This window comes from Balaenoptera physalus (assembly GCF_965194825.1).
Source record: "Balaenoptera physalus genome assembly, chromosome: 3".
Classification (NCBI taxonomy): domain Eukaryota; kingdom Metazoa; phylum Chordata; class Mammalia; order Artiodactyla; family Balaenopteridae; genus Balaenoptera; species Balaenoptera physalus.
The window spans coordinates 122709424-122728922 of NC_138890.1; the positions used below are offsets into that span (position 1 = coordinate 122709424).

At 41.9% G+C, this 19499-nt stretch overlaps 1 long non-coding RNA gene across 1 annotated transcript in view; it reads left to right on the top strand.

The window, feature by feature from the left end:
• The window catches only part of LOC309658596, a 340006-nt gene extending 321695 nt beyond the window's left edge, over positions 1-18311 (top strand). Inside the window, exon 4 of the long non-coding RNA XR_014262296.1 lies at positions 1675-18311. This is a non-coding gene — a long non-coding RNA (uncharacterized lncRNA). The remainder of the gene's footprint in view (positions 1-1674) is intronic.
• The last annotated feature ends 1188 nt before the right edge of the window (positions 18312-19499 follow it).

Here is a 19499-nt window from a genome sequence, read left to right on the forward strand (position 1 = left end):
TACAACATGCCTTAAGTTACTTCTGTATTGATTTTGATATGAGATTCCCAAGAATAAATAAAGTATAAAAGAAGAAGACATCTAAATATCGCCAAATTGTAAGAACCAAAAACTGCACTTTAAGTATAAGATTTGCTGTAAAACACTTACATGAATGAGAGCATAATTTCTGGAGGAGCTAAATGCTATCAGCCCCAATTTCCTATTGCCTTTGTAGACTTCCGATTCTTAAAATCAGCTTTATAGTGAGAAGGAACTGTTAGGGACATTTAAGTAATATAAAAGTTAATTATTGATTATCTATTTCAAAGAGAGGTAAGCTGCGTATTTGAAATAATACTTAAAAAAATATCTTTTTGCAAATGGTGTCAGTCTTCACATCATTGGAATTCATTTGCAAGAAACAGATTACCAAACTCAAATGGGCTTAAACAACAAGGCTATTTATTAGGTCTTTATAGAAGGCAGTTTGGAAATAGAGGGGGCTTTATGTTTGATTGATTCAGTAACTCAAAAAGTGTCATCAGAGGGTCAGGTTCTCTCCATCTCTTTATTGTGTCTTAAGATTTGGCTTCATTCTTGGGTTGGTTTTCCTTGTGTTCGCAAAATGGCTGCCAGCAGCATTTGGGGCTAGAAACCTCCTTATTCACATATAGTGAGGAAGAGAAAACCAGCTTCCTATTGCTCTCCCTCAAGAACAAAGAACATTCCTGGAAACCTCCTTTCCTTCTCACTGGCCAGAATCAAGGGTCACAGGACCATTTCTTAGCCAATCTCTGGAAAATGGGTTGAGATTGCTCATAGGCAGCCAGGCCTGTCTCTTTAAATGAGGTCATTCCCTCAGACATCATTGCTTTTTCTCCATAAGAGGGAGGTGGAATGTATGTTACAGAGGCAACCACAATCCTCAGTGTAGAATTCGCCTACACCAGATGGGTACCATGATTCATTGACATATTCAAGAGACATGTATTAAATAAATATCTGCTATCTGCTCAGAACCAAAAGATTCTAAAGAAAAGTTACACATGAATACATTTTCCTATTAGGTGACAAAATGACAAACCCATGCCCCTTCTGCTTTCTCCTCCCTACCCTTCAGTGTAAGCACTTAATAAAAATCCCAACACAGCCAAAGATTGGACTAAAGATGGAAACTGAGCCCAAATTGATGGCTCCAAAACAAGGAAACTGGCCAAATTCAGTCAACCAGTTAGTTACTAACCAATTATTTTATTAAACACCATCCTTTAGAAGAATCAATCTTTCTTTTTGTACAGACCAACTTCCCTTTATCAGGTGATAGATTGCTCTGACTTAAGCTTTAACTCTTGAGAACACTGGGTATGCATCTCCACAACCCACAACTCATCAGTTTAACAGCTAGCAACTTTACTCTTGGGCTTAGTATATTACATACTTACATCTTTTATATCGAGAGGGGTAGGAGAAGGGCTCAAAAATTCTTATATGCAGAGCTCAGAGTGCCCTATGTTGGTAAAATAATTTCATTTGTAAGTGTGAGATACCTTCAGAAGCACTTCCCTTGAAAGCGATTGAGATATGGGAGCTGGGAACAAGTTATGAGTTGTCTTATACTGTGGTTTAGCAAGATTTGAAGTTGGTCAGATAAACAATCTTCACTCTCTCCTATTTTTTTTTTTTTTTTAACAGCCTAGCTGACTGCACCTGCCTCTTTATTAACCACAGAAAAGTGAGAACCTAGCAACTTGAAATTAAATCTTTTTCTGCTTTGGCACCAGGTATGCCCATGGTGAGTGCTAAAGACATGTGGAAGATTTAATGCTTAGGGAGAGCAAAAGATTATTTGCTTCTGCTCCAGCAACAGAGCTATTCTAAGAGCTCTGATTGCTAAAGAGAGGCACGGCACAGGGATGGCCTCCCTTTCTGTCTCTTGCTTAGACTTTTAAATTCTTGTTGGTTTATTTATTTGTCAAAGAGATTATAGTGTAGTCTAGAGCAGTGGCTTTTGAGTTTGTTCTTCTAGGTGACTCCCAGGCTGATTACTAATAGTATTTGTGTTTATAAAGAGATAATAATCTACATTTTTGCTTTTGGCATCATTTTATCATTGAACTGTTGGTTCATAAATCCCAGGAAGCACTTTATTCTAATTCTAGCAAGTGTTGTGATGGTGGAAGTGAATAGAGAGAGGTGAGGAGGAGAGAGATGTGAAAGTAGGTGAGCTGAGGATTATTTTGCTGTGCCAACGTGGAAACATGGGGCTTCGAATTGCCACAGTCCTAAATTCATGTGGCTTTTCAGAGCTCAGCCTCTCACCTTCAAATGACTTTATACTTTATGAGTTTTGTTTCTCACAGCTATTAGATGCGAACTCTCCAAACTCTTCTGCACTGCTCCACATTTCTTTTGCCATGCAAACCTTTATCCCAGTCTGAATGTGGATCCCACCTGTGTCAGAATATTTCATACACAGAGTTTAAGACCCACTACACCAGGACCATAAGAATACTCTGAATTTGCTGGAGAATGAGATTAGCAAAACATGAGGCTTTCTTGTTGAGTCCACTTCCAGCCTGTCTACATGACTGATTTTTTTTTTTTTTTTTTAACATCAAGGACTTGGTGTTTTGGTAAGTTGGAGACTCACCGAATGTCCTCCCCATTGTTCTTCAACCCAGTAAATGTAATATTATCCACGCTTTGTTTAGATTAGAAACATAGGAGCAATCCCTAATGCTTCCTTTTTTGTTATTCCTCACATCTATTTCCTTCTGAATTCCTGTGGTTCTACCTACAAAATACACATCGAATGTGTCAACTTCATCTCTGTGGTCAATGTCCTCACCCCAACCGCCATCATCTCTAATCCTCAAGAATGTTCTGTCTTGTTTCCTTGGCTCAATCCTTGCTTATCTACAATCCATTTTCCACCTTGAGGCCAGATTTGTTTTTCTTTCTTTTTTTTTTGGCAGTGCGGCGCAGCTTGTGGGATCTTAGTTCCTGACCAGGGATCGAACTTGGGCCCTCTGCAGTGAAAGTGTGGTGTCCTAACCACTGGACTGCCAGGGAATTCCCCCTTTAAAAAAAAAATTTAATTGGAGTATAGTTCGTTTACAATGTTGTGTTAGTTTCTGGTGTACAGCAAAGTGATTCAGTTATACATATATGTCTTCTTTTTCATATTCTTTTCCATTATGGTTTATCACAGGATATCGAATATAGCTCCCTGTGCTATACTGTAGGACCTTGTTGTTTATCCATTCCATATATAATAGTTTGCATCTGCTAATCCCAGATTCCCAATCCATCCCTCCCCACCCCCCTGCCCTGTCCCCTCCACCCCCCTCCCTCTTGGCAACCACAAGTCTGTTCTCTGTGTCTGTGAGTCTGTTTCGGTTTCGTAGATAAGTTCATTTGTGTCATATTTTAGATTCCACATATAAGTGATATCATATAGTATTTGTCTTTCTCTGTCCGACTTACTTCATTTAGTATGATAATCTCTAGGTCCATCCATGTTGCTGCAAATGGCATTATTTCATTCTTTCAGAATTTTCTTTTAAAAATACAAATCAGAGTATGCTGATCCCCTTCATAAAACTCTCTATGGTTTTCCAGTACTCTGAATAAAATCCAAGTCCTTACTATGATCTCCTAAGCCCTGCTTCTCCTAACTCCTCCGGGTTCTTTATTGCCCTCAATCACTATGCCTGGAGTTGTTACCCTTGTTTTTTTTTTTCTATGCCTGGAAAGTTTCTTCCTCAGTTCTTTACATGGTCTTAGCTTAACTGCCACCTCCCGCAGAGGCATTCCTTGAATATCCTTCCAAAATGGTGTGATAGTTACTATGGATTGGGTAGTTTAACATCCATTCAAACTCTTCTTTCCTATGCTGAGACTGCAGAACTGAAATTCACATTTCCCAAACTTTCTTGGAGCTTGGATCCTAGAAATGATTTTGTTTCCAGGAACAAAGTGCAAGGCACCAATTTCGTGGTTCACAAGGTCTCCATTTTGAGGGGACCAAGCATCATTTTGTTGGCGTGGACTGTGGTGGCCGTGGTGTGATTCTGGAGCAAGCAGTTGTAGCTATGGCTACAATGTGTAGCAACAAAGGGCAGCTTTCTGATTCTGTGGCTCTGCAGCAACAGTTTTAATTGCACTGGGGCCTGGAATAGTTCTGCAGTCAGTAGGGATATAGCACCTTCCTAATACAACAGTTTCTTATGACAGATTATGCAGAGGCTAGGGATTGTTCTTGAGAGGTCAGTCTAGAGCCTACTCTTCCAGCCCTTTTAACAATTTTATAATCACTAAATTCCCTGTGTAGAATCCCTTTCTGTTTAAATGAGCAAGAGTGGATTCTGTTGTCTGCAATAAAATCTGGACCAATATAAGTACCTTCCATAAGTTACTCTTTAGCTCATCTTTTAATTTTTGTTCTTCAGCCTTATAAACTATTCTTGTATTGTCTTTCTCCACTACAATATAAGCTTCATGAGGATGGGGCCTTGTCTGTCTGGTTCACTGCTCTGTCCCCAGCACCTAGGACAGCTCTTGAAGCATGGGAGGTGTTCCATAACCATTTGTGGCATGAAATGAATGGGCCCTAGGGATTTGTAGAGGTACCCCACACCATGCCCCAGCAATCTTAGCACCAGGGGCATTTGCTCTGCAGCTACAGCTTTCATTTGACTCACCATTTGTTTCTGGTCCTGCTCCAATTTAATTCTTCTGACTCAGCGGTGGAAACATGCACTTCTGATGATGATGACAGAGTGAGTCCTTGAATTCTCTAAAAGTTCTGCATCAGGAAGCTTCTGCTAAGTGGTGCCTTGCACCACTATCAGGAGAGCAGGGCTCGACTGGATTTCACTATCAGTGGCATCAAGCTGCAGGGCAGAGACTGGTCAAGGAGGGCAAGCCTAGCTTGGCCATTGCAGGCCCTTCTTGCTTGAAAGACTATTTCATAAGCAAAAGCAAGTCAGGATACTCTCATCCCAATCTGTCCGAGATCATCTCATCCATTCTGGTTGCTTGCGGTCTATTTGCTCTTTCTAAGAGCCCTGCCTTTCCCTTTGCCTATTTCCAAATGACTCGAAGGTCCAGAAATGCATGTTGTCTTTTTGCTTTGTTTTTAGCAAACCAAGAAGTTGGGTTCTCAGCATAAAATCTTGAATAATAATTTGCCTAAAATAATCTATGCCTCATTTAATTTTTTGTCCCAGTGCTCAGTACAGGGTCTGGTACATAATGGGTACTCGATAAATGTTTGAAGAATGATTGAATGAGTGCATCATTCCTAGTTTTGTACTTTTTAAAAAAACTGGCAAAAGGTTAATATATGCAGAAAAGACTTAGTATAAGAGAAAAAAATCTCACATATGACTCTGATTCTATTCAAATGTGTTCCGGCAGTTAGGCAAGATTTCATTAACATTTTCTCCACATCATGCCTGCTGAGTATCATTGCAAGGTTTAGTTGACAAGTGCCATTCACAAACCACATCCCTGAACCTAAGAGGGTATCCTGCCACACAGGACTTTCCTCAGTCCTGACACAAATAAGACAGCAAATGTCAAATGTTCTTTTTTAGAACTCGTATATAGAATGATGTGCTTTTCCAAGGTCAGGGCAAGCACACACTTTACTTTGCATTCATGAGCGAGAATGCTGGCTGGCGACAGGTAACCTTCAGAGAGAGGGGCTGTCATTAGCAGAAGGACGCAGGCTGGGAATTGAATCTTCCTAAAAAAGTCACATCTGCCGGCTGGCAGGAGAAGGAACTCATGTCAGGGCAGGCTACTAACTGGCAGTGGAGGGCGGCTGGTTACTGATTAAGCTGGGCAAGGCATTTTAAAAGCAAAGAGCACTCCTGGAGTTGAGATTAGGCAGGCTCTCACAGCCGGGAGGGGGGTGGGGAGTAGGTGGGTGGAAAAGGGTGAGGTCAGGGAAAGGAGAGGGAGTGGGTATACCCTTGGCTTGGTGGGAGGGAGAAGTCTTGCAGGGGGTGGCCAGGCCCTCTGCTCTATCTCTGGTTAGACAGGTCATGTCTATCTCTAGGGCAGAAATTCCTGTCCTTGAGGTTGAGACACTTCATGGGTTTGCCAGCTGTCTCAAAGGGCAATGTGAAACTCCCAAACCCAACTGGTTTCCAAGTCTCTTGGCTAATCTGTAGATCATACAGCTACCTTTGAGGACCTTTTGAAGGCTGAATATTTCCACTCTTAAGATGCCTGGGAGTAGCAGCTATGCTTGCTACTCTTTTCACTTGTTTCCTATATGACAAACCGTGAGTTATATGCTTTGCAGATATTACATAACTGTTACATTGAATCCTTACAACCTGGTGAGATAGGTGGATTTATCCCCATTTTATAGATGAAGCACCTAAGGCTCAAAGAGGCTGAATATCTTGTCCCATATCACAGAGCTGGAAAGTGACAGACTCCCCTGAATGGAAGCAATTCTGGCCCTGTCTAGGGGAGTGAGTCCCTAATGGTTCCTTGCCAACTGCAGAAGATTTAAAAGATATTTGGCCCTAAGGCATGCTATTTTCCATAATTGGAAACTAACTGTACATTGATGCTCTTGTGTCCCTCAAACACTTAATATTATTAACTATAGATCAATCTAAGGTTTGATTTTTTTCCGCAGATTCAACTGAATGAAGCAAAACGTGGACTGGCCATAGGATGGGCAGCGAGCACATGAGGAGTGGGCAGCTGGCTTATAAAATGTCAGAGTCAAAGCTGCAGCCTCTCCCTGTCTTCCCCTCCCCCAGGCCAGCATGCCTGATGCCTGAAATTCCCCCAAACAGAGCCACTGGTTTAGATGAGATTTCTCTCAGTCCCTCCTGAAATGTCAGTTTGTTACCTGTGAGGACTAATGTACTTACAATAACAAAATATTAATACTTTACCTGTATATATTAATTTCTCTCATTTGAATTTCTCAAAAAACCATAAGGCATGTGTTTTCTCTTGGCATAGGTTAGTATATCAGAATAGACAGCACTGAGCAAAGCTCTCAGAGAATGGAAGGTAGGTCAGGTACGTTTTGATGGTAAGAAAGATTATCAGGAAGAATTGTCAGAAAAGGCCAGGAACATTAGGCCTGTTCCTTGGGGTGAATCCTGATAGAACTGAAAGCAGCCAGAGACCAGCATCAAGGGTTGGAAATCCCAGGAAGTGAGGGTAAGACCACAGAAGGTTGTGAAGCTAAAATGTGAAGAGCGTTTGTATATAGAGGGGAATCCATAGGCAGCTTAAGTATTTAAATTTCTTTTTAATTTTTTAGGTAAGATTTATCAATGAGTACCACTCAATAATTACATTTTATCAAAGAAGTAAACCGCATCTCTTAACAATTTTGTCTTGGCAGTCCTAGAGGGAGCATGCAGGAGATATGGGGAGAGAGGATGAGAAAAGGGAAGAGGATCGTGGAGCTGATGTGCACATTTCCACACCAGAATCAGGATAGGCGTGTGGTGTTGCCAGTTCTTCCTCACACACTCTTTGCTAGGAGATCAGAGATCCCAGATGGGCTTGGGAGGCACTCCCAGATGCCTGGCCACGGCGTGAACTGTGCCGGCATGCCCACCTCCCCAGGAGATGGACCTGGGCATGGTCGCCCAATGGGAAATTCCAGGGCCTCTGACCCACTCCACTCTTCCCAACCTGGAGAACTTCTGATGCTTCCCTACATCTTTCCCCTGCTCCTGCTCTGCTCCTGACACTCCACCCGATCTCACAGCTCTGTGAGAGCTTATTGTTCCCTTAGGAGTGGTGCCAACGAGGGCAGGGTATCAAAGACCAGTCACATCCCCCTTCCCTGGAGTCTCCTCCCTGTGTGCCGGTAAGCGCAGTGCTGGCTCAGGCAGATTTGTCAATTCAGCAACGTCTGGTTTTCATTTCCTCTGCTCCTCCTGCTGCATCTCAAACCAGCCAAGTGTCTAGTGCCCTCATTTCCTCTCTCCCACCCCCATCGCTACCCCCTCCTACTGTTTCCTGTATTCTGGTCCTAGACCACCTCCTACTGTGGATAATTCTCCTCTTCCTTTTTAGCTTCCTTTTCCAAACTTACCTGTCCTGGGTCTCATCATTTCAGGACCTGTTCTCAAGTGGGTGATAACCACGTTGTCCAGATACATGAAAATTTATCAATACTAACATATTAACCAATATTACAGTATTAGCTAATTAATATGTTACTTCTTCCTGATAAACAACACCTTAAAACACTTCAAGATAGACCTTTATCTAAGAAGGCTTCCAAGGGGTAACTTTAATGGGAAACAAACTATCACCAACCAAAAGGGAAGATCTTGCAGTCACTGGTTCCCTTCCCAGTGGAATCAGCTGCCCCTTCTTTGTGACTCCAGAAAGATCTTGGCCACTAGGTGTAAACCTCCCTAGAGACTCCAGGGTCTCCCTCTGCAAAGTAAATGTTGATAGTGTGTGGGCAAACTCCTTTCTCTAGGTGTGTCTTGAGAGAAGGCTACTAAGTTATTGCAAAGTACTCTGCAAATACTGAGCATTTGGGACAAGCTTAATAAAATATTTGGATGAAAATTCTCTAGAGGTGGGATGGGAGGTTGAGATGGGTTCCTTGGCAGAGTTCAGTGCTAGAGAGTGAACTTCTTGCAATGCATTAGAAAAACACTAAATGAAGTACTCGTGGCCATTAGATGCTTTCTACCCTAAAAAATACCAAGTCTGGCAAGTCTGGGAGATGATTGCTGCCAGCTATTGTCCAATTTTGTGATGCTATCTTAAGGCATCTTAGAGACATATTGTGCCGTGGAGGTTTTTAGGCTGGTAGAGGAGGGGCCGGGGGTGGGGGCGGGGAGACAGTTCCGGGATATGACTTCGCTTTTTCACAGAGTTAACTGGAACATGCGTGTTTCCAGATGTTGGCCTGAATAAATCCTGACCACTTGCCTTGTTCCAGAAGCTACCTAGAATTGGATTTGGTCATATTTACAGGCAGTACAGAGTGTCCCAGGAGAAACTCAATGATACCAAATGGCTCTTGGGGGCATTTTGACTTTTCCATTTTCTCATAGCTTGGGGTATGAGCGCCTCACATCTGGTGGCCGCTTTGGTTTATATGGAAGTGTACCTTTTTGGATACCTGAAATTCCATCTCTGCAGAGTCTTCACTTGGATCCCGTAGCCAGTTCTGTACAGCCCAGAGTAAAATCAGGCCCCATTCTAGGCAACTGCCTCCAAATTCTTGATCAGGGTGGGTTTTGGGTTGAGATAGAAACCATACAATGTACAGACATGTGAAGTGTTTTGCTGGTATCTGATGAGCATAATCTACTTCTTTTTTAAGCTTCTGTGATTTCTCATGTCTGTGCATCATGACAAGACAGAACAAGAGGACACGGAACGTTTGACTAGTCTCTCCTTCGTTTCTCTTGGTTATGTTACTCTGTGTTACTGCTGTAGGTTCTGTATGTCTGTGCATTATGCACAGCAAGGAGCAGAGGCAAGGCCAGCTGGCTAGGCTGCTTCTCTCTGCTTGTGGTGATGTTTCCTCAAGCAGCTGTTTTCGGGAAAACCATGAATGCTAAGTTCCCTGGGGAAATGGAGAAGAATCAGTACCTTCCATCAGCTGTGGGATAGACTGCCCATTGCCAGAGAGGCAACTCCATACTTGGAAAATTCTCTGCCCTTTTTTGTCAATGTTGATATTTCTGACAATCATCTATTTTTATTTCCTTTACCATTTTTTGGTAAACTAATGCTCTTTTGGTCCTATCAGTTTCTGTAGGGAGGAAATCTCTTGAGGATACTTGCACACCTTTGACATCTGGTCTTTTTAATCAGGAGGAAGTGACTCGGGAAGGGCAGTTTTGCTGTAAGAACAGGAGGAACAAGTGTTGCAAGAAGAGGATGGATGTTGGATCTGAAGCTTTGATGATAAGATTGGATTGAGAGAGAGGCCACTGATAGATGAAGGTAAGAGTGAACATTCAAAACCAAAACCTCTGGGTCTGTGAATTGGGGTGGTGTCTTTTCATGGAGACAGTTACCACTCCAGTGTGGTTATAACATGGACCTTTGATTATTGTTAATTCACTGGTAACATATCCATTCTATGCTAGCCAAGCTCCAAACTTCTGCTCCTCTTTTTGTTTCTTTCTCATTTTATTCATGTTTATGCTCAAAAAGGTTTAGTAGGATGGGAGGTGAGACATACAGTTCACCATCATCTGCAGATTTTTTGGAGGTAATGATCTTTTTCATGAAGTCAAGGATACTAAGCCCCCATGTCCCCATTCTCAGAGCTTACTAGTATAATAGGTTATGGAGACTTCTTGCTGTGGGCAGGAAGGAGGTTCTGCAGGGAAAGGACTAGAAATTCCAGTCTCTTTCTTGGAGGGTCAGTGGCTCAGATGTGGAGAAGGAAGCTTTCTGTCCCACAGAGACCAGACTTTGCCAGCCTGGTAAGGGCCAGACACACTGGTCTGAGATGGATGGAAGGATAGAAGAGAGGCCCTAGCCAAAAAGTCACAGACTTACCTGCTTCCCTGGCAACCCTCGGTCCCCCAGCCCAGCCTCTGCCCACAGAAAGAAAGAAGCTTATAAAAAAAGCTCTGGCAGAAATAAATGTTCAACTGTGTAGGTTTATATTACTTAATGCACAGGGTCTTGGTTTTTTTTTTTTTTAATTGCAAAGTTAATTTGACATTGACATTAAAGAATATATATTTTGAAAAACTGGAAATATTATCCATAGAGCCTTATATATTCTTTGTGGTACTTTTATGTATTTTCTAAAGTTTTTATAGCCAATACGTATTACTTTGAAAAAAATAAAGTGATATTAAGACTGCAAAAATAAATTACGTATAATCCCCCAGGCTACTGCATCTATTTCCATTTTGAGGTGTTCTCTCTTTCAGTGTCTGTCAAGTTTGTGCGATTTTAGCATGCTTTAAAAGATAATTTATTGAGATGAAATTTACATAACATAAAATCAACCATTTTTAAAGTGAACAATTCAGTGGCATTTAGTGCATTCATAGTGTTGTGTAATCACGTCCATCTAGTTCCAAAACATTTCCGCCGTAATTTAAAGGAGATGATATTCTGTATTAATAGATAAAACCTCTTACCCATTAAGCAGTTTTCCTGCATTTCTCTGCATTTCCCCCTTTCTCTAGTGCCTAGAAACAACTAATCCACATTCTGTCTATATGGATTTATCTATTCTAGAATTTTATGTAAACAGAATCATATAATATGTGACCTTATTTTGCATATGATTTTTGTAGGTTCATCCATGCTGTAGCAAGTATCAGTACTTTTTCCTGTATATGGCTGAATAATATTCCATTGTAAGGATATACCACCATTTATTTATCTATTTATCTGTTGATGGATATTTGGGTTACTTCAACATTTTGGGGTTGTGAATAGTGCTACTGTGAATATATACATCCATGTTCTTGTTCCTCTGTTTTCAATTCTTTTGGTTCTATGCCTAGTTTATACTGGTATTAATATAATTGCTGGGATATAGGGTGACTCTTTGTTTAAATTTTTGAGGAACAAACAGCCAAACTGGTTTCCACCGTGGCTGAACCATTATGCCTTCCAGCCAGCAGTGTGCAAGGGGTTCAATTTCTCCACACCCTTGCCAACACTTGTAATTTCTGTTTGACATACTTTTAACCATTGTCAACATGTCATTTTATGCAATCGACTAAATGTTGAGTTTTAAAATTTGTATTAACCTCTAGCATTTGTGTGCATTGGTGCATTTTATATTACCTGGATTGACACTTCAGAACAATTTTGTTCCATTATCCTACTTTTTCTCAGATCCTATAATTCATCCCTATGAACTTACATTTGATAATTTTGAGCCCAGGGCTTATGGTTGGAGCAAATTCTCTTGCATCTTAGAGTGACCTGTGTATTAGACATGAGAGATCAAACATGTTGGCCCCTGCCCTACTTTTTGGCTACATGAACTTTCTTGAAGCATGACATTCGAAACAGAGCTCTGTCCTAAAAACCAAGTAGTGGTACTCACATTTGGCTTCTACTGAAAGCTCTGCTGAAAATAGGAATATGTGTATGAGGCAAAAGAGGGAACAAAGTGGGAGATGTCTTGGAGTGTGTGTTTTTCTTCAGCCTCACCCACATGCCCAAATTTCAGGCTCTCACCAGGCACAGGGGTGAGAAGAAATGAGACTGTTTCGTTAGGCCAAGAGAGTCTGGGGACAGAGGGGGAGGCAAAGATGGCCTTATACCTACAGAAATGGACAGAATGAAAGGCGGGAATGATTGCCTTAAGCTGGATTTGCCTGCTGTAACTCAACGGGTGAATTAAGCGATCAGTGAAAAATGACAAGGCAAAATTCAGGGCTTCTCAGCCTTAGTACTGTTGCCATTCTGTGCTGGATAATAACTCTGTGTCGTGGGAAAGCTGCCCTGTGCATCGTAGGATGTTTAGCAGCCGCCCTGGCCTCGTCACACGAGATCCCAGTAGCACCCGCACACTCCTCTCCCCGCCCCGTCCAGACATTGCCAGTCTTCCCAGGGGGGCAAAATGACTCCCAGTTGAGAACCTTTGGGCAAAGTGAATATTGCTTTTTTCCATTATCAGTTGGCATCATCAGTGGGTTGTTATTGAAAAGCTAGCATTTATCGAGGTCCCGCTATGTGCCAGGCACTGTGCTCAGCATTTCCATTCATTTATCCCTCAAGCAAATGTTTGGGTGTCTGTTCTGCTAGGAACTGAATCTATACTGTGGACTAAACACTGGAAAGTTCCTGCCCCCATGGAGCTTCCATTCTAGCGAACAGATGGACATATTGAAATAATCACGCAAACATAAAATTGCTACCTTGACAAGCGACATGGAAGGGAGGGCTTTGGGGAGTAGGGCAAGAGCAGTTTTCCAGTGCTCCCCGCAGACCAGGCTGTGTGCTCAGACTGTCTGTCGTGTGTATTAATTCCTGTGCCCCTTACAACGATGGTATGAGGTAGGTGCTGGTGTTCATGCCCATTTTGTAGGAAGGAAGCTGACTCTTAGATGGGCAAAAGTCACACAGATAGTAAGTGGTGGAGTTGGGGTTTTGAACCTGAGAAGTTGTCCTCAGAGCCTGTGCTAACTACCACCCAAGATACTGTGAGTTGAGATCTGCAGAATGAATAGATAGCGGTTAACTGGTTAAAGGAGCGGGGAAGAGAAAGTGTTCCAAGGCAGGGACAAAAGTAAACGGGTAGGCCTTGAGGCAGGAGAGAGAGCAGAGAACGTAAAGGAGGCTTGCATGGCCAGAGTGGAGAGAGTGGTGGGGAGGGGAAAGGGAAGGTGGCTGAGGTGACGGGGTCCCTCTGTTGCCGGGCCTTGCGGTCCACGTTGAGGAGATTCTTTACCCAAAAAACTATGGGGAACCCTTGGAAGTTTAAGTAGCGAGAGGACCCTGAGGTTTCCCCTCATAACCATATTTAATACTTACAGCCACGCAGTGAGGAAAGAAGGAAAGTCATGTCATCAATGAGATGGAGGGGACTTGGGGAGTCAAACGCTTTGAGAAGGTCACAAAATTGAAAAGTGGCAGAGCTGGCCTCTACACTCAAGCTGGCCCATTCTCAAGCCCATCCTCTTAACCACCACGCCACGTAGCCGGCTCTGCTCCAGGCCCTTTGAGCACGGCCGGGTCACTGAGTACACCTCCCCCTTGGCGGCTGGTGAGTTGGGTCTGACGTCTGGAAATTCTGTCCCCGGGAGTTTTGATGTCTGAACACAGACACAATTCCATGCATATCCACAGTCATTCTTTAACGTTTGAATTTTCTAGTCTCTGTTTTTTATCTTGCACTCCAGCTCCAATTCACCCTTTCACCCTGCCCTCCCCTCAGCCCTGCCATTCGGCCCTGGGACACTGCACACATGGCCTCTGATAAGAATCAGTCCATTCAGAGTAGCTGGCAGGTAGATGTCCTCTTTGCTCAAACATGCGTGAAGGTCTCCTCTCCCCAGATCTCACGGCTCTGGAGTCTGGAACTCTTTGGCTGGCCGTCTTCTGCTCTTTTAGAGATAGTATGTTCCCCCCTCCAGGTAAACTTCAAACTAGTGCTCATTTGAATATTAATTTGCAATTGCACCACCTCTCCCGTCATACTACCACATCCTGTGGGGATGAGGCTGAGCCAGCCTCCTCACTCGCTTTAATCACAGGTTTTAGCAGTGCTGGGACTTTTTCAGCCGAGTCGGATCCTTCCTTTCACACCATCCAAAACGCTTTGCAGTGCTAACCAAACTGAAATGAGCCCCTTCATCTTACACACGGATAATTAAACTTCAAACACTGTTTATCTCTGTCCCCAGATCCTCAGAATGCAGAAGCAAATTAATTTTAAATCTATATCTGCTTTAAATAGTAATTGTTTCATCAACAGGCTTGACGGATAATTATATTCTTTGTTCGTCCTCCCTGCAGGCTTGAATAGACCACATAATTCCTGGGTTGCTTTCATTTCTGTAATTAGATCATGTGACAGACCCTCTCTGTATTACAGTTGACTCTAGTTACTTCTCTCCCACCCCCTTTTAAATTCTAAAATGGTTTCTCATGAATACTTAGATTATAACAGCCCAGCTTAACACGGAGCTGTGAGTGTTTGGCTTTAATCCTTTATTCTTCTTCCACCTAATAATTTACTTGGAAGCAAGCAGACTTGTTGGTGGCTGCTACATTGTGTTGGTTGTATCCTTGCAGAGTTAAGAGTTCTTGTCCTTATTTTGAACTCCTGTTTCCCTAAAAGAAACCCCTTCTTGACCACGTAGGAAATATACTGTCTGGACCCCTTGAAGTCAATATTATCCTTATAGAAGGATTTAAGGTTCAAACTGAACAAAAAATAATGTATGGGGCTTTTGTTTTTTGACCATCTGGGGTTTCATGGAGAAAGAGGAAGTCATTTTCCTTATTAGAAAGAGCAGTTTTGTCTCCAAGAATTTATTTTACTTGCCTGGATTCATCCCATAAAAATGAGAGCTGGACATTCAATAATTAGGTCAACGTTGAGATCTATTCTCTAATTGGAATTTGTTTGTCCCACACAATATGACTGATTTTCTTTGGGTCTGTGCTAGCAATAGGATTGTTCAGCCAATCTGGCTCTCTCTGCTGCCTTTATCATTCGTGTCCTCCTGCTGATTATCTTTCAGATTTTATTTCCCAGAGTTCTTGCTATTCTTAATATTTTTCTCATTTTTGTTATCGAGCTATGCAAAATTGAGTCAGGCATAGTGAGTATGACCTAATCAATAGTGTGTAAACTGGGGGGAGTAAGTGGAAGTTGGAGGGAGAGAGAACATCATTTTTTTTGTTGTTGTTATTGTTAAAAAAAAACCCCACAGGGTGTCTATGGTTAAAGCTCAGCTTAACTAGGCTCTTTTTCCTCCATCGTATTTCAAAATTATATTCAAGTTTGCACTGTCACTCCTCCGTCTTCTCAGCTTTACTTGTTTTTTACTTTCTTTCCTACTCATGGAATATCCGTGTTTTTGATTGCTTTCTCTTAACTATACAAATGTAGATTTTTCAGGCAGTATCTCATTTTGCTATTTTGATTCAGCTATGCATTTTGATGAGTTTTACCACCATATCCTGCCCATATTTCTGTAACTGTCAGGTTTTTTTTTCTTTTTGATCATTTCACCATGATTTGGGTATTTGCAACATCTCCCAATTAGATCTGTGGAATTAATTTCTGCGTTTGTTACTCACCTTTCCAGATCACCCATGCAAATGCTAAATTAAATGTGACATGCTCTTAGGTACAATTACATTCCCAGATTAATAATTATCCTGTGTTAATGGCTTCATGATATGTTTTGGATGGAGAATTCTGACCCCAGTTTCTCTCCTACTCGTCAATGAAAGATCAATCATTATGTAGCTTTCATTTGTATATTTTCCAAGATTTAGAAACCCACATCATCATACAACAATAATCTGAGATGGATTTTGATATAGATGCTCTGTCAGATAAGGTCTAGTAGGGAAATATAAACCACTTTTAATCTTTCAATAGAAGGAATAACATAGTACAGGAAGCTGTATTTTGGTTCTGTTATATTATAGTATTGTTACCTAGGTGATGATAAAAATGAGACGCCAATGAGGAGAGGGTACAGCAACCCAGAGGTTGGCAATGGCTGGAAGCTTGTCCCACCCCCAGACCAGAGAGACCACGGAGGGTGGAGGTGTTTGGGAGCTCTGCAGAGGCTGCCTGGTGGGAGCTGGGAGCACAGAGGCCAGGATTGCCTGTTGGAGTTGGAGACTCCCAGGAGAAATAAGCTCTAAGATGCCACCTCGTGCAGGGAGAGGAAAGGATAAACAGGTTCTTTCCTCCTCCCACTCAAGCTTTCTAGCCTCCCAGTGGCTCATCCTACCTGGAAGCCAGTTGGCAAGAAATCCAGTCCTCGAATATGCAGGTTAGAGCAGACAAGTGTAGAGGGGATCTGAGAGCAGAGACAAATGACCAGCACAGGTGTGCTGTGAAAGCTGGTACAAAGTCCTTTATGCGTTTCAGTGAACTTGCCAATTCACCACCACCATCACCTGCCTCTCTAGTCCACTCTGGACACACTGCTAGGCTGGTATTCCTAAAATACTGTTTTCACCTTTGCACAATGATCCTTCTTGCCATATCAAGCTTGAACTCTTCAGGACTTTCCTCATCTGTACTGTCCTTACCAACTCAGATCTAGATTTAGTTCACGTTTGTGCTGGCTCAACTCTTTGCTAGAAGGAAGGGAGGAGAAAAGGTAAAGTAATGTTGGTTGACCACCTATTGTGTGACAGATGTTGACCTGGGAACTTTGTATACCTTTTCTTATCATTGAATTCTCAAGTGTTACTCTCATTTTTAGGTAGGATGCTTAGGCTTAGCAAGGTAAGGTAACTGTTCCAAGGTGACATAGTCTGGCTAGAATTGGAGGTGAGTCCTTCTGCCACCAAATCTTGTTTCCACTATGCTGTATCACCTTCCTGGTTTATTGATGCTTGAGGAAAAGAAGTGATTTATTAAAGTTCACATGGTTGGTAAGCACTATCTGACAACTCAATCCATCTGTTTTGGATTTAGAAGATTTTCCTAGTAGTCATATTTTAGCAAGATCTTATCCACTGATCCTTAGTTCAAGTCCTACTGTCTCCATGGTATTCTCCCCTACCTGGAAATCCCACATCAAGCTCTCCTTTCTTTGAACTTCTCTGGCACTTACACCACTTAAACATACAGAGTTACTGAGTTCTCTAAGTGCTTCGTATAAGGGACATAAATTTTGGAGTCTAGATGTAAATAGTATAACAACAACCATTTCTTATATTTTCCCTCTCTATCTCTGTAAAATCCCATTCTAGTGACTCAGTTAACATTTCATGATTTACTCCCAACCTGTATTCAGGAGTATGATAAGTGCCTTGCAGTTTAGACAGAGAACTTCTACTTCTCACGAGTGATTTTTAACCTTTCGTGTGCGTAAGGATCACTCAGGGGGTAGTGTTAAAATGCAGACTTTGACTTGGGAGATCTGGGGTGAGGCCTGGAGTTCTGCTGATTTTTTTTTCATTCTGATATTTGTATTTTATTTCTTTTCTTTTTTTTTAATTGAAGTATTGTTGATTTGCAATGTTCTGTTAATTTCTGCTGTATAGCAAAGTGATTCAGTTATACATATATACATTGTTTTTTATATTATTTTCCACTATGGTTTATCACAGGATATTGAATATAGTTTCCTGTGCTATACAGTAGGACCTTGTTGTTTATCCATTCTATATATTATAGTTTGCATCTGCTAACCCTAAACTCCCAATCCTTCCCTCTCCCACCCCCTTGGCAACCACAAGCCTGTTCTCTAAGTCTGTGAGTCTGTTTCTGCTTCATAGATATGTTCATTTGTGCCATATTTTAGATTCCACATATAAGTGTTATCATATGGCATTTGCCTTTCTCTTTCACTTAGTATGATAATCTCTAAGTCCATCCATGTCGCTGCAAATGGCATTATTTCATTCTTTTTTATGGCTGAGTAGTATTCCATTGTATATATGTACCACATCTTCTTTATCCATTCATCTGTCGATGGACATTTAGGTTGTTTCCATGTCTTGGCTATTGTGAATAGTTTTGCTGTGACCATAGGGGTGCATGTATCTTTTTGAACTATAGTTTTGTCTGGGTATATGCCCAGGAGTGGAATTGCTGAATTATATGGCAGTTCTATTTTTAGTTTTCTGAGGAAACTCCATACTGTTTTCCATAGTGGCTGCACCAACTTACGTTTCCATGGTGGCTACACCAACAGTGTAGGAGGGTTCCCTTTTCTCCACACCCTCTCTGGCATTTGTTATTTGTAGACATTTTAATGATGGCCATTCTGACTGGTGTGAGGTGGCACTTCGCTGTAGTTTTGATTTGCATTTCTCTAATAATTCTGCTGATTTTGTTAATCCTGGAACCACACTTTGAGTGAGTCTAGACCACAAATTGACACATCAGAAGCAGCTGACAACCTACCAAGGACACTTATCACAATGGACATGACAAACAGACAGCTACATATGCTCAAATCTAGGAAACTGGGATGAATGGCCGATCAAATTAAGGTTCATAATGTTGGAAGATGAGAAAGTGAGAGTCAATATATACTAATGAGAATAAATTTGATGTGGGCAGGGCTGGCACAAAGTATTATATGGTAAGGATTTTTTGTCCTTGAAAGCAAGGTTCTTATAATCTATTGCCATTTTTAACATTTTACTCAAGGGAAGGGTGACTGCAGGAAATGTAAGGAGTGATGCCCTCTGAGGTGTTCTTGGAAGGGAGAAAGAGAAGGCTGTTCTTAGGCTCAGCTCTGACTTAATGGTCTCCAAAGAGGATGAGGAAGGCGTTCTTATGCATCTTAGTTTGGGGAATATATTAGGAGAGGCCTTTGATGTGCTATGATGGTCCGAGTTTCTTGTTCTCCTTTGCCAAGTTCTAGCTGATGATAGGGCAGAAGAAATCACTCTTAAGAGAGGAAGGAGGATAATTGGTGATGTATATGTGCATGTGTACGCATGTTCACATATGTACACACACACACAGTGTGCTTTTGATGTGCAGCAGCCTGGTGTGTGGGACTTAGCAGGCCTTCCCCACTTAGTCACCTCTCTTGACTGTGGGCAGGTGTACTGGTCCCCCAAGGTCATGGGGTGGCACTGCTCTGAGCAATTGTTGACCGCCTCCTGGAGAAGAATGGGAAGATGGACGCTTTTCCTTCCCCATCACCTCCCGCTGGGTCTCAGGAAAGTGTGCTGAGTTGCCTCCTTGATTGTTAGACTCAAACTGAACATTTTAATAGGGATCGAAGAAGTTTACCTGAGGTACTGGCTAGGATCAATCTTCCTTCCATTTTCAAAAATCAATACCGTATTTTCTATAATTCAATCTTCCCATCTTTCTCCCAAATCCTTGCTGCTGATAAAAA